Source organism: Nuphar pumila, chromosome 3, assembly GCF_984573655.1.
Source record: "Nuphar pumila chromosome 3, dmNupPumi1.hap1.1, whole genome shotgun sequence".
Taxonomy (NCBI): Eukaryota; Viridiplantae; Streptophyta; class Magnoliopsida; order Nymphaeales; family Nymphaeaceae; genus Nuphar; species Nuphar pumila.
Window position 1 is genome coordinate 12,577,241 of NC_143251.1, and position 13,848 is coordinate 12,591,088.

General features: G+C 40.5%; 1 pseudogene; it reads right to left on the minus strand.

The window, feature by feature from the left end:
- Window positions 1-4,785: 4,785 nt before the first annotated feature.
- On the minus strand, window positions 4,786-4,894 carry LOC149842005 (U6 spliceosomal RNA; annotated as a pseudogene).
- Between the last annotated feature and the right edge of the window lie 8,954 nt (window positions 4,895-13,848).

Consider the following 13,848-nt stretch of genomic DNA (forward strand, 5'->3'; position numbering starts at 1 on the left):
TAATTTGCATGTGTTTTTTGTAATCCTATTTTTTTCAGTACTAAAATAATGTTTTTTTATAAACAAGTTATAACCTCAAACTAGGCTTGTTTTACTCGAACTCATTATGAGTTCAAACTCATCTTGGCTCTCTACAAGAATGAGCCAAGCTTGAACACTTCAAGCACTTCAAGCACTTCAAGCTTGTCTCGTTCAGCTCGTTTACAAGCTCTACTTGATCGTGGATACATGGTTGCAAAAGCACACTTGAATTTCACCAAATGAAGTGAACCAAGAATTTGGCTATGGTTGTTTTTTTGTTTTTGACAGAAAAATTGGCTGTAATTCTTTATTGCATAGGCACTTATACTATGGTGGAAAGACTTAGGGTTGAATACAATTTAAAAAAAAATTGCTGCCAAAGAAAAGATTATATAAATTCGTAGCTAGTATTATGGACGAACCATTATTTGGCGTGTGTTCACTTGTTCACATGTGTGGACAGACGCCTGTTAATAGTCCACATACAAAGTCAGTCTTATTTATTTGTGCTTATGTTTACCATTCCTGTAGCCTTTGTAATTTTGAGCATAATGATGTGGGTATAAATAATTTTTAATTCTCTCTTCTCTGTGCATTCTTGTAGGTTTATCAAAGAAATAATCATAATTAAGGATACATACATAAAAAGAAAAGAGATTCAGCATAAATTTACATATTATGTAGATTTAGGAAATGGATCAAATAAATGGCCCGGGATATATATATATATATATATATATATATATATAGGTACTTTGTTTGAATAGAAAAGCATGAAATGGTGACAGTGAAATTTTATTTTCAGTAACTAGGAGATGCCTGTAGTTGCTGTTGAATAACTGCCACAAAGAAAACATTGACAAATTGAGGAATGTGGCCCATTTAAATTTTTTTTTTTTTGGAAGAACTGACTTGGATCCAAAGTAATACTTGCTCCAGGAATTTACATCTTTTTATTCGGGTCTACATGGTACGCCAAAAGTTGATGAGACAATTTTTTGTGAGTACCAATGAGAAGGTAAAAAACGTGATTGATTCATTATTTTTTTTGAAAGAAAAACAAAAGTATAAATTGACTCTCAAGATGGAAAGAATTACATCGAAGATTCTAACTAATGAGGTATCACTCAGGATGAGATGGTGATTACATTAAATGATGCCCACTCGTCTCATTGATAAAAGATCCCACAAGAGGACTATTACAATTGTAGACTAAGTACATCTTGTGGTCCTTCTCCTTGAACACTTTAGGCATATTTGCTTGGAGTTCACATTTAGGTCTTGTTGGACCTGCACATCTTTTTATCGCTCTCCAGCACTAGCTTGAAAGGGGCATAAAAGAAACTCCTGTGCAACTAGTTTGGGCATCGCAAAACATATGTGAGTCCTCTTAATCTATGATTTGATGACCATGTTTGACTTTCTTTTTTTTTCAAACCAAAAATAAGATAATCAAATAAATATTAAGAGACAACATAACTGAGAATATGAGCAGTATTCACCATCAGAGGAGAAGATTGAAACATTTCAAAGAGAATGACGTCTTCTTCTTTATTATGGACTTGGATTTTATACCATCTACTTGCCTTGAGATTGTCACTTTGGGCATGTAGTCATTAAATAACAAACATAATGGAAGAATACAGTCACATGCTGATGAGCAATTACTTCAAATCAGTAGCATTGATGAATTTGCACGAAAATGGTTAGTTGGCATAAATTAGGTGCAGCATTGTTGGTTAGATGGGTAGGAGTGGAAGTGATGGTGATGGAACCGAATTCATGCTTGTGTGTTTACCTGCCACCCAAATTGCACATCCACAAAAGCCGCACAAGCACAAAAGAATAGCATATAGATGCTCTCTCTCTCTCTCTCTCTCTCTCTCTCTCTCTCTCTCTCTCTCTCTCTCTCTCTCTCGATGTTGATCCTAGCTGGGTCATTTTTTTAAAAAAATTGTTTTTAAATATAAAAAATCTAATATAATACATGCATAAAACATATATAGCATGTATATTATATAACTAATATATATAATATATATTAGCGAGGCAACTGAACACCTTTGTTCATGCTTAGCTTGTATATGCTTTTAAGAGCTACTCGTGGCAACAGTCTGATTTTGGAGCACTCCACGATCATCTGAGATGCGAGATCTCCTCCAGGGCCCATCAGAAATGGCCTGGGACTGCCATTGACTCGATAGGGAGCAGACACATTTTAGCATAGAGCACTGGGTTTCTCTATCTTTCAATAGACCTTGCTTCTCTATTTGTTTTTTTCTGCTGTTCACGCTTCCCTGTTCCTGCTGTTAGCAGGGGACTGATTACTGTTTGCATGAATTCCTGCTGTAACTCTATTACTTATGCTGAATGAATTACTTTCTTTAAAAAAGTAAAGAGCTACTTGTGGCTCAGCTCACCAAGCTCAATTTGTAAGTCCAATGGGATTTGGGCAGGCTGAAGAACTCATAAGGAGCCTGTTTCGATTGCTGGCCCTAACGATAAGAGTACATTATAACATATGGAATCGCCCAGCATAGGCCCCAGGGGCGGGGGTCTTAGCCTTGGAGTTTTACACGGTCGATGACTACAGGTATGGCAGGCTGGGCCAGCATGATCAGGTCTTATTGCTGGGTGAGATTTCTTTGGGATATAATCGAAAAAAAGATAATATATGAAATGGAGAGTGGAGACAAATTATATGGTAATTAATCTTAGGAAATTCTATCCTGGTACAAGGCAATGATAAAGGTTGCATAAAGGATTGCTCAATTACATGCATATAGAATTTACCATGGGTCACAATAAGCCAACCGAAAGTAAAACCTAACCCTAACCAACCAATGCAATGAATTGGCGTCTCTTTTTTAACAGAAAGAGAAAAAATAAGTCACACAATTAGAGCAGTAGGGTACACAGTAAGAAACAAGGATACGCATTAAGAGACAAACATGCTCAGGTTACTGTGTAACCATAGCATAGGCATAAAGGCTAGGGGTTCCAAAAGGTTGTGGAACTAAAAGTGTGTAGCTTAAAGCAACTAGTGGGACTAGGACACCCAGAAATGAAAAAGAGAATTACAACAAACATGTAAAGTTTCCATGCAAGAATATGATGTATTGGAGTTTGGCCAGAGAGAGAGAGAGAGCTTTTGGAATGGACTGTGCTTGCCCTCGATGATACCAATAAATAAATTTTCCACTTTGAAAAAGAAAAAACCAGTATTTTTGTTGCAAGAAAAATAAAATATATACAAGAGCAATGTGTTTCAAGAATCAGACCCAGAAAAAAATTGTTGCCACGTGTTGAGTTGGGGGGATTTTTACCCCGTTATTTTAGCATGACTTGTGTCTCAAGAACCAGGCTTTAAAAATATGTTGCCATTTGTGAGAATTTGTCTCCGAAAATGCCCATCGTGTTTGCCATCACTTGCTTGATTACCAACATATATAAGATGTTCATAAGTGGGCATACTCATAGTACAGAATACCCCAAACCACCCTGGCTGAGTAAAATCTAGGGGTGCCAATAGGATGGGTCAGACCAGTGGGCCCAGTGTGCATGGGCCTATTATTTGGGACAGGGACGCTTGATGGGCCGTTTGTTATGCTAAAGTCCAAAAAGGCATGTCCCAGTTTCAAATGAGCTTCAAGGGTCCAACAAGGCCAAATCCTGACCAGGCCTAATGTTCGGGCCCATTTGTTGAGCAGGTTGAGTTTGGTCAGTGGCCAATTTGCAACCCAAGTCCACAACCTGCAGATAGAGTGGGCCATGGGTGTATAGGTCAAGAATTGAATGGAACCTCATCATCCCTCAACTACCCACAGTTGAGCCATCTTAGGGTCCCGGGCAACAGTGAGATGATCCGGTGATCGAGGCCGAGTACTTTATAAGTGTTCAGCTCCAACCACTGGCTGCCATATACGTCAGTGGATGCCCTCTATTAAAAAAGGGGGCTCATGCCTCCCCGCCTATTTAAAGGGGCAAACACTTTATAAGTGCTTGCCCTGATCACCTAACCACACCTCTTTTGTGCTGAGAAACTTAGGGTATGTTTGGTTCAATCACATGAGATTCACTTTCTCATACACTTTAGAAAGTGAATCTCGTTTGCTTTCTTTGCAAAATCAATCAAAGCTTAAAAAGTACCCTTATGAGAAAGTGAATCTCATTTACCTTTACAAATAAAAGTCATTTTAGAAAGTGAATCTTATTTACACAATAACCCACAAGTAACTTTTTTGAGAAGAAAGGCAAGCATTCTCATTATATATATATATATAAAGTACCCCACAAGCAACTAAACGTACCCATAATGAATTTTGGTTTCTGGTCACTGCAGGATTGAGTCTCATTGGCTAGGGTTGAAGGTTGAGAGTCCAAAGGCCTTGAGCACCTTGAAGTTGAACCACTAGAGGGCGTGCTTGTAACTTTACCAGGAGTATGATTGTGGGGCCAATTTCACTCCCGGGGTTTACCATCCAAGGTGAAGCCCGATGGGGCTCGATCTTGGGTGGGTCATTCTTCGTCATAAGAGGCCAAAAAAAACTAAAACAGGAATTCTAATGTTTGTTAACAGTGAGAAAATAGAAATTTATGAACTTGGTTAGGTTTCAAAGAGTGCCTAACATGCCCCATGCAGAAGCAAAGCAGTTCATGCTTAAGCCCTCGGCCCACATGACATGGACCCATGTCAAGCAAGCTTCTTAATTACAAACTTTAACACAGTCAAACAAGTCATTCGAACCTTTTTTTTTTATAGAGAAAAACTCTGACCATTTCTCGATTTGTGCATGTCATCCTTGCGCAGGGGCCAAACAAGTCTTCTCTGCATCGTTCCAATTTTATCAGATGTCTTGCTATAGTCGAAGAGGTGTCACATTGACTATGACCCTATTTGGGTGTCTGCAGTGTAAAACTGTATGATTACTCACTCCAGCCCAGCAGGAATAGTTTCATATTGGCCTCTACTCTATCCTAAGCCTTTTGGAACTAACAACTTCAACGAGACCTACCAATAGCAATAGCTTTAACCCCATTAGCTTCAACAAAACAACTTTAACAAATTTATAGCTCAATGACTTGTTAAGCAAAGCCTACCAACTTGAGAGAGAGACGGATCACATCATATGAAATAGAATGGGTTTCAATCCTAGCCATATCGAGCAGTATATATATATATATATATATATATATATATATATATATATATATATATATATATATATATAGAGAGAGAGAGAGAGAGAGAGAGAGAGAGAGAGAGATGGCTGAGAAGACAAGAGGCTTCACGAGGAGGAGTACGGGGGTTGCGAGATAATTGAAACGGGGTTGTGATGTGTGTGTGGAGGGGTGAGTTTGTGGTGGGATGGTGAGTTGTGTGAATCCAGATCTTGTCTGTTCCCGTTAACGTCATTGTCATGGGTCCGTTAACAGCCTGTTGATACCCACGGTCTCATTATGAGGAAAAGCAGGTTGCTGCCAACCGTCACATCGCGGGTGGTGGTGCACCCTCCCAAACCACCATTCCTGTGCAGTTTCACATCAATCACCATCATTCATTGTGCTTACAGTGAAGAGAATCACCACAATGGTACTCATGATATCTAAATCAGCCGTTGCCGCTGATCGCCAAGATGGACGGTGACAATGCCAAAACACCAAGCAGACATGATTTGGCATGTCACCTGATATGTTCTTGGTTCTTTGCACGAAAAAAAGGATCAGGTGCAATGTGATTGCGTTATCATCCTCCTTTAAAATACATTCTGTTAGCGTGGGGCTCAACAGCAGATAGAGGGTGATCAGGTGAAGCAGCACACCAAAAGTGTGCAATCACGTTGCACCTGATCTTTAACCTCACTTCTTCTTATTCTTTTTCTTGTGGTTAAAAATGCAATGGAATTAGAGAACAATATAAAAATGAGAAATGGTAAAAAGAAGAGTGTAGATGTCCTTCAAAGGTGAAAAGGAGCCGTACCCTCTGTTGTTGTCACCTCTTTCAGTTTACAGTGACAAGTACATCCTTCTCACCCTCATCTAATTGCCTTTATATATATACTTTTACCACAAAGCAGGTTATATGTTACCCCCAACAGGGCCGGTACTGAGATCTCATGTTCGGGGGTTCCAAATAGCGCTACGTATAAGATGCAGACCAGCATGTATCCTCATATGTGTTCGCATCATATTGCATCGTAATTTGGTGCCGCAGTAAAGACTTAAGTACCCTTTACCGTCATTCGCTTTCTCTTTCTCGAACGGACAAAAATGCCCTCCTTCTAGAAAACTGAATCGTCGGTTCGTGAAAAGGACAAAACTACCCTCTATCGTTATCGCGCCAAAACGTTCTGCAAAGTTTGCGTATGTAGCAAGCCTTATGTTGTAGGATTTAAATAGTTCAAAACAATCCATTCTCGCTCTAAGCAGAAAACTCTACCAGAGCATACTTTGCTTTCATCTGTTGTCGCCGGAGCATCCTTTCCTTTGTTCCAGAGCATCGGTTTCTGTCTTACGCGCAGTCGCAGCATCGTTGCCACCTTCTGTTGCGTATTAGTTGTTACTGTTGCTTACTCTACAGTTGGAATATCAAAAATCACATCGTTTCGGTGAGTTTCGTGTAAGGTTTATTTCTTTAATCTGAAGATTGCTTCTTATACAACGATTTGTAAGTTTGATAAATCTTACAATGATGTGTACTTATGAACCCAAATATTCTGACGATTTCTAATCATGATGATCGTGTAATGTGTTGTGCAGGTTAGCAATGTCTGCGCCTCATCAGATTAGAGATACCCCGTCGTTCTATGGGTTGTCTATTAGAGAAGTGATCTGTCAGTCACTTCTATCTAAGGTTTTTTAAAGATACCAAAATATACTTAAGATTGAGAATGATGAAGACAGGGAAAAAGCCTTGAAATCGTATTATGCGAAGGATTATCCATCAGATATCGAGGCTGCGGACCAAAGGAAGAACTCTGAAGAACGAAAGATGCAGAACAAGGATGACGAAGAGAAGGCAAAGCAAAGAAATATTGATGAGAATATAAATAAAAGGCGAAGGATTAACGCAGAACAGATGGAAAAGAAGAAGAAGAATGTGGAGGAGTGGTAAAGGTATTTTAGCAATATAGTGGAGGAGACTAAGGCGGACTGTCAGAGGAGAGACTTGGAGCGTAGAGCAATGCGAAACAAGACAAGGCTACTGAAGGAGGCGAAGGCAAATGAATAAGGAGGAGGAAGAGAAGGAACAGAATATTCCTCAGTATGAGGAAGAAAAGGAAAGGCGAAGGAGGGAGAAGGAGTTTGAGGAAGCTAAGGAAATGCAAAGGCAGAAGAAGGAGAATGAGGAAAAGAAGGAAAGGCAACGAAAGGAGAATGAGGAGGAAGAAAATGAAAGGGAAAGGAAGAAGCAGGAGGAAGTGCAGGAAAGAGAAAGAAAGAAGAAGGAGGAAGTGCAGGAAAGAGAAAGAAAGAAGAAGGAGGAGGAAGTGCAGGAAAGAAGAAAACAAGAATTGGAGGAGATGGAAAGGCGGCGAAAGGAGGAGGAGGAGGAAGAAAAGGAAAGAGAAAGAAAGAAGCAGGAGGAGGAAGTGCAGGACAGAAGGAAACAAGAATTGAAAGAGATAAAAAGGCGACGAAAGGAGGAGGACGAGAAAAAGGAGAGAGAAAGGATGGAGAAGGAGGAAGAGAAAAGAAATGAGAGAGAAAGGAAGGAGGAGGAAGAGAAAATGGAGAGAGAAAGGAAGCAGGAGCAGGAAAAAAAAGAGAGAGAAATGAAGGAGAAGGAGGACAAGAATAAGGAGAGAGAAAGGAAGCAGGAGGAGGAAAAAAAGGAGAGAGAAAGGAAGCAGAATGAGGAAGAGAAAAATGAGAGAGAAAGGAAGGAGAAGGAGAAGGAGGCGAAAAAGAAGAGAGAAAGGAAGCAGAAGGAGGAAAAGAAACGGGAGAGAGAAAGGAAGCAAAAGGAGCAGGCGAAAAAGGAGAGAGAAAGGAAGCAGAAGAAGGAGGAGAAATGGGAGAGAGAAAGGAAGGAGAAGGAGGATGAGAAAAGGAAGGATAGAGAAAGGATGGAGAAGGTGAGCGAGAAAATGAAGGTCAAAGAAAGGCAGGCGATGGTGGAGCCGGTAGAGATAGAGATTGAAAGGCAGTTGGAGACTGTGGACCCACCAGAAAGTCCCAGGTTGGAGGGAGAACAGGAGAAAACAGCGACCAAGATAAATATATCCGTCCTGTCTGTGAAGATTTAATAATATGTTTAGCGATTTTGGTATAGCGATTACTGTGTTACGTATTAATATGTATAACGATTACTGTGACACTTTGTGTGCAACCAATATTATTTATAGCGATTAGTAGAATACTATTTATAAGTATAAATGAAACTAATTTACAATTGGTAGGAATAATATGTTATTTTGTGTTACAGGGAGGTCACAGGAGAATTAGAGCATCAGGTGAAAAGCTCGGAGGTCGGTGTCAATGGCCTGTAGTTCTGTCGTGGTATGGTCAGCTGAGTGCATATCAGAAGGACCGATTACGAAATATGCACTTCGGTGGCCTTTTGGACCAGCAATATTTTGAAACTTGCTGGAATACCATGACCCACCTGGTAAATAAGTGGAATGATAAGACGAACACATTTCAGTTTGATTCTTTTGAGATCACCATGACTCTAGAAGATGTGGCGAGGATCACTGGCCTTAGGTGTGATGGCAGTGCTATCCTATTACGGCATTCAAACTATAACGCAAGGGAAAAATACACGGCCCTTTTAGGAATGTCGATGGACAAATGGAGTCAATGTATTTCTGGTGATATCAATTCCACATCAATGAAAGTGTCATTTTTTCGTAATAAATGGGGAGGCCACTCCACTACTTGTGCATCTCAAATAGCTGACCAAGAGTTGCGCGACTTCCTTCTATATTTTTTTGGTCTTACATTATTTTTCTATTGTTCTGGTTCGAGAATAAGTTTCATGTGGCTGCAGTACCTCGCAGACTTAGACGAAGTCGACAACTATGCCTGGGGTGTCGCTATGCTCGCACACTTGTACAGTCAACTCCACCGTGCGAGTAATGGTACGAAAACAGTTGGGGGATTTTGGCCATTTGTTCAGGTATTTATTGATTACATACTTAGTAATTGTAGACAAATCTCATTGCAGGTTGTGGTGTTACTAATAATATTGTTTTTGTTAGGCCTGGGCGTTGGAACATATTATCTCATTGCGTCCACGTTGTGGCCCTCCGATTTGTGGTTTTCCAAAGATCGGTCGCTGGGCTGGAATAAACGTCACAGTTCATAATGCTAAGTCCATTTTAGATGGGCTGCAACTAAATGAGGTAAGCGTTCTAAAATTGTTTACAATCGCGTCAGCATTTACCATTGAGTATTATAAATCGTTGTAATGTTTAGCATTCTTAATTATCCATTGTTGCAGGATTGTCTTCCGTAGTATATATCGTTGTTGCCATATCATGCGTAAATAAATTGTAATATATTTGTCATTCGTTATTAAAAAGAATTACCAATGTACAGGTTTTGTGGAGACCTTATGGAGATGGGGAGGACGATGATCAAGACGTTGTTGCGGAGGCAGCTAGATTGTCTGACCGCGATTTGTGGCTGTTCTGCAATTTTGAAGCCGAGTTGCAGCAAGGTAGTCGAGTTCTCCTACAATCTGGCTTGGGGCAGTCTATCCCAAATAAGCCTTTGGAAGTGAGAAGAAAGATGAATAATGGTGGGGGCAGGAACGTGAATTGGCGCGATCGCTACAGGGACGAATTATTAAATTGGAACTCAGGTGGTTTCCCTGCCGTATCGTATGATCATGAAGGACGACAATTTGAACCCTTCTATTTCGAAAGGTATTGGGAACCAATGCGGCGAAATCGGAAGATTGAGAAAAATGTGAACCCATGCCTCCCAACTGCCCCTTCTCATGTTGCAGCCCAGCCTCTACAACCAAAACGCCGTCTCTCGCTAGTTACTATGACTAGTCCCTTAGTAATAAAGCGTGAGGAAGAGCGAACACTTGCTCCAAAAGTGAACATTGTCTTTGCCGCAAGGTTCAAACTTATAGAGAGGGAGAATAAGAAATTAAGAACAGAAGTAAGCACTATGGGGATTCAATTGAACTCAGTGGTAGAGATGATGACCGATTTTCTTAATAAGATGGGCGCAACCAAGAGGCCACGCAGGATAGACAGTCCACCAATAAAAAGTGAGAGACAAGTCTATGATATTTCATCTGATTCGTCAAGTGCCTCAGAATAAATCCTAGTTTTTCATTTTTATCACGCTAGGTTTTTGTTGTAATTGTATAATGAATTGTCGTAACGTGACATTCTTTTATTGTTTAATTCTTTATTATTACATCCTTTCGTCTGTGGATCTCAGTAATAAATAAGCTTTAATCGAAAATAGATGTTTGTTCAGAAATCGTGGCATTGCCTAACCTCTTTGGCATCGCTAAGATAGAACATTTCTGTTTAGCAATCGCTGTATTTGTCTCCGCCTCGAAAGAATATTGCAAAAAGGATTGACGATGTAAGCCGTGAACAATAATTTAACGAGTTCTGACGGCGTAAATGATAACAGTCAATAGCGATAAGAAAAGGTTGATGCTCCAAAATTTGTACGATACGGTTTCCGATCAACAATTGTTCATTTGGCAGGGACACCATCAATGCAAACCGCGATAATGAACGTTTGTTGTTAAAAAACCGATAAGGAAAGTATGTTGCATGAATATATCGATGTATTCATATACGATAATCAATAGAATAATCGTGAAAGAGTATTCATACCTGGAAAACGGGTTTGTTCGGGTCGTGTCAATCTCCCACTGAACGATTGTTATAATGCGACCGAAAAACCATGATTTTTTAATTATTTAAAACTCAATCATTTAATTTGCAGGGTGTTTTCGAAAAAGGTCGGCTTGTGAAAGACGTATTGGAGCAGTACGACTAGCCATGGCAGCCAAGACGTATTTTTTAAATACTTCAAACGCAATCATTTAATTTGTCGGCGGTTATCGAAAAAGGGCGGCATGTGAAAAGACATATTTTTATTTATTTAAAACGCAATCATTTAATTAGCGGACTGTTTTCGAAAAATGGCGGCACGTTAAAGGACTTTACCTTTGTATTTGATTGAGGACGGCGTTTCCGTATCTGCGTTGCAAAGGTGCCATCGATATCTCTGTTCAGGCATGGCGTCGAAGAAGGGGACAATCAGAGCAGTACGACTAGCCATGGCGGCCAAGAAGAGGACGATGGGAGCAATACGACCCGACACAACGCCAAAGACGATGAGAGCACTACGACCGGACACAACGGCAACAGAGAGGACAATGTAAGCAAAACGACCAGGCAAGCCACCAAAGGAGTGGACGATGGGTGAAAAACGACCAGGCATAGAGCAAACAAAGAGGATGATGAGAGCAAAATGACCAGGCACGGCGGCAACAGAGAGGACGATGGGAGCAAAACGACCAGGCACGATGCCAAAGGAGTGGACAATGGGAGAAAAACGACCAGGCACAGAGCAAACAGATAGGACGATGGGAGCAAAACGACCAGGCACAACGCCAACAGAGAGGACGATGGAAACAAAACGGCTAGGCACACTACAAATCGTGCCCAGGCACTGGGCCACTATGTAGAGTACCGCCCTGACCAAAGATACCTTCCTTGCTAGGAGGAGACCGAACGTGATGGCTGGGTTAATGTGCCCCCCTGGTGTTAGCACACGTACAAATTGTGGTAGTTGGGGTGAGGATCGATCATTCGGCATGAAGGTGCCTCGAAACAAGCCAAAAAAAAGCGATGAGTGCCACGACAATGGTGTCCCTTCCAGCGAGGAGGAATTTAATGACAATGTCCCTTAGAAGGATGTCGTCGCCAATCGAGCCCATGAACTGTGCCAGAAGGTCCTAGTGTCGGGTAGGCTGGATCTCCCAGCGCTTCTGGATGACCTCATCTGCGAGCCGGTGGTAGTTGGGGGTTGGGGGCAAGAGAGAGAGAGAGAGGGAGGGGGTGGCCCTAGAGTGGTGGGAGCTCAAACGAGAGAGAGAAACAACCTGCCTCGATATCCCCACTCACCGTGGGAGACAAGAGAGATAGATAGGGAAACGAGGCTCGAGGCAGGGTGAGGGACGAGGCGAGGCAGGGGTCTTGAGTTGGGACTAGGGACTGCATGGGGGCAATTTTTTTAAATATAATATATATTATATGTTTTATATTATATAAAATATATGAGCCTATCGAGCCTGTCAGGCTGATCAAGCTGGGCTCGTTTGCTTGGTCGAGCCTCAGACCTCAGTTCAAGCTTGGCTCATTTATGGAACGAGCTGAGCCCGAGCTAGCTCGGCTCGTTTGTACATCCCTAGTGGCCTGTAGAGGTGTCAATAGGTTCAGTTTGGTTCAGACCCAGGTGAAACCAGACTTGGACTAGATTTTTGGGTATGGTATTAGATCCAGACTCGGGTCTAATCGGGTCTACTATATGAGAAACCATACCTGGGCCCGATAATAACTACATGAACCAGACCCATATCATACCTGGTAAAATAATAGTTTTTTTTATCATTTTTACATTGAAAAATTGCGGGTATTAATCGGACCTCGGGTCAACATATCTTGAAAATAAATATTTCCTACATAAATACCCTTTTAAGTTTTATCAACGGGTTAGCTATCGTGATAGTAGTAGCTTGTAGGTAAACAATTGCAATTTTGTTATTGATAATATCATGATATAATGATATTTGACAATTAGATGCATGCAGCTCTTGGAGCTATCTGTTATACCACTTTTCACTAGATAAATAATACCTTTATTATCATTATATATTTTTTTAGGTTTGCAAGGTGGGTTTAGGCAAACCCCGACTATATTACAAAGGACACAACAAGATTTAGGTATGGGAACCATTCAAGTGGTTTATCTTTTCAAATACGGTTCTCCTGAAAGATTTTCAGTCTCATAAGACAATAGTGAACATAGTTATGCTTTATAGGGAGACATTATAATAAAAATTCTATGTTGAAGATTGTGTGGATCCCACATACTTAGCAAAGGATAAGAAAGACATTACTAGCAAAACAGATAAAGGCTACGAGGAAGACGTTACCTGCAAAACAGATAAAGGCTGTGAGGAAGATAAGGAAGCATGAATCAAAATATCAACATGCCAGGGATCACACTATCTAGCTGGAGAAGGATTGAAATTCAAATATTGTAACAGTGTGTATTTTGTAACAACTTTGAATCCCTACAATCACAGGATCATTTTTCATACTTTTGTAGTTTTCTATTTAACCATAATATAATACGAGAGGCAATATATACAAGTCACTATATTCACTTTTTACTATTCACATCTTTGGGCTCTAATACGTTCATCACAACTAACATGGTATCAGAGCAGTGGAGACAATCGAAACCATCGTGAACCTTATCACAACAAACTTGTTCCTGGGCATTGTCATCTTTATCCCAATCAATCTTGATGGGTGAACGCAATCGAGAATGTGACATCCATCAATGACGAACAAAGTGAGAATCCATGTTTCCTTCATCACTCTGATAACCCATGTCAGGTTCTCATGTCTACTGCTTATGCTTCTTGGAGTCGTGTTGTTACAGTAGCACTATCAACCAAAAACAAAATGGGGTTCATCGATGGATCCGTGATCAAACTGGATGCATCATCCCCTCAGTTTGCTGGTTAGATAAAATGTAATAATATGATCCTTTCATGGTTGTTGAACTCTCTTTTGCGAGAGTTATCAAAAAGTGTAATCTTTGATGAAA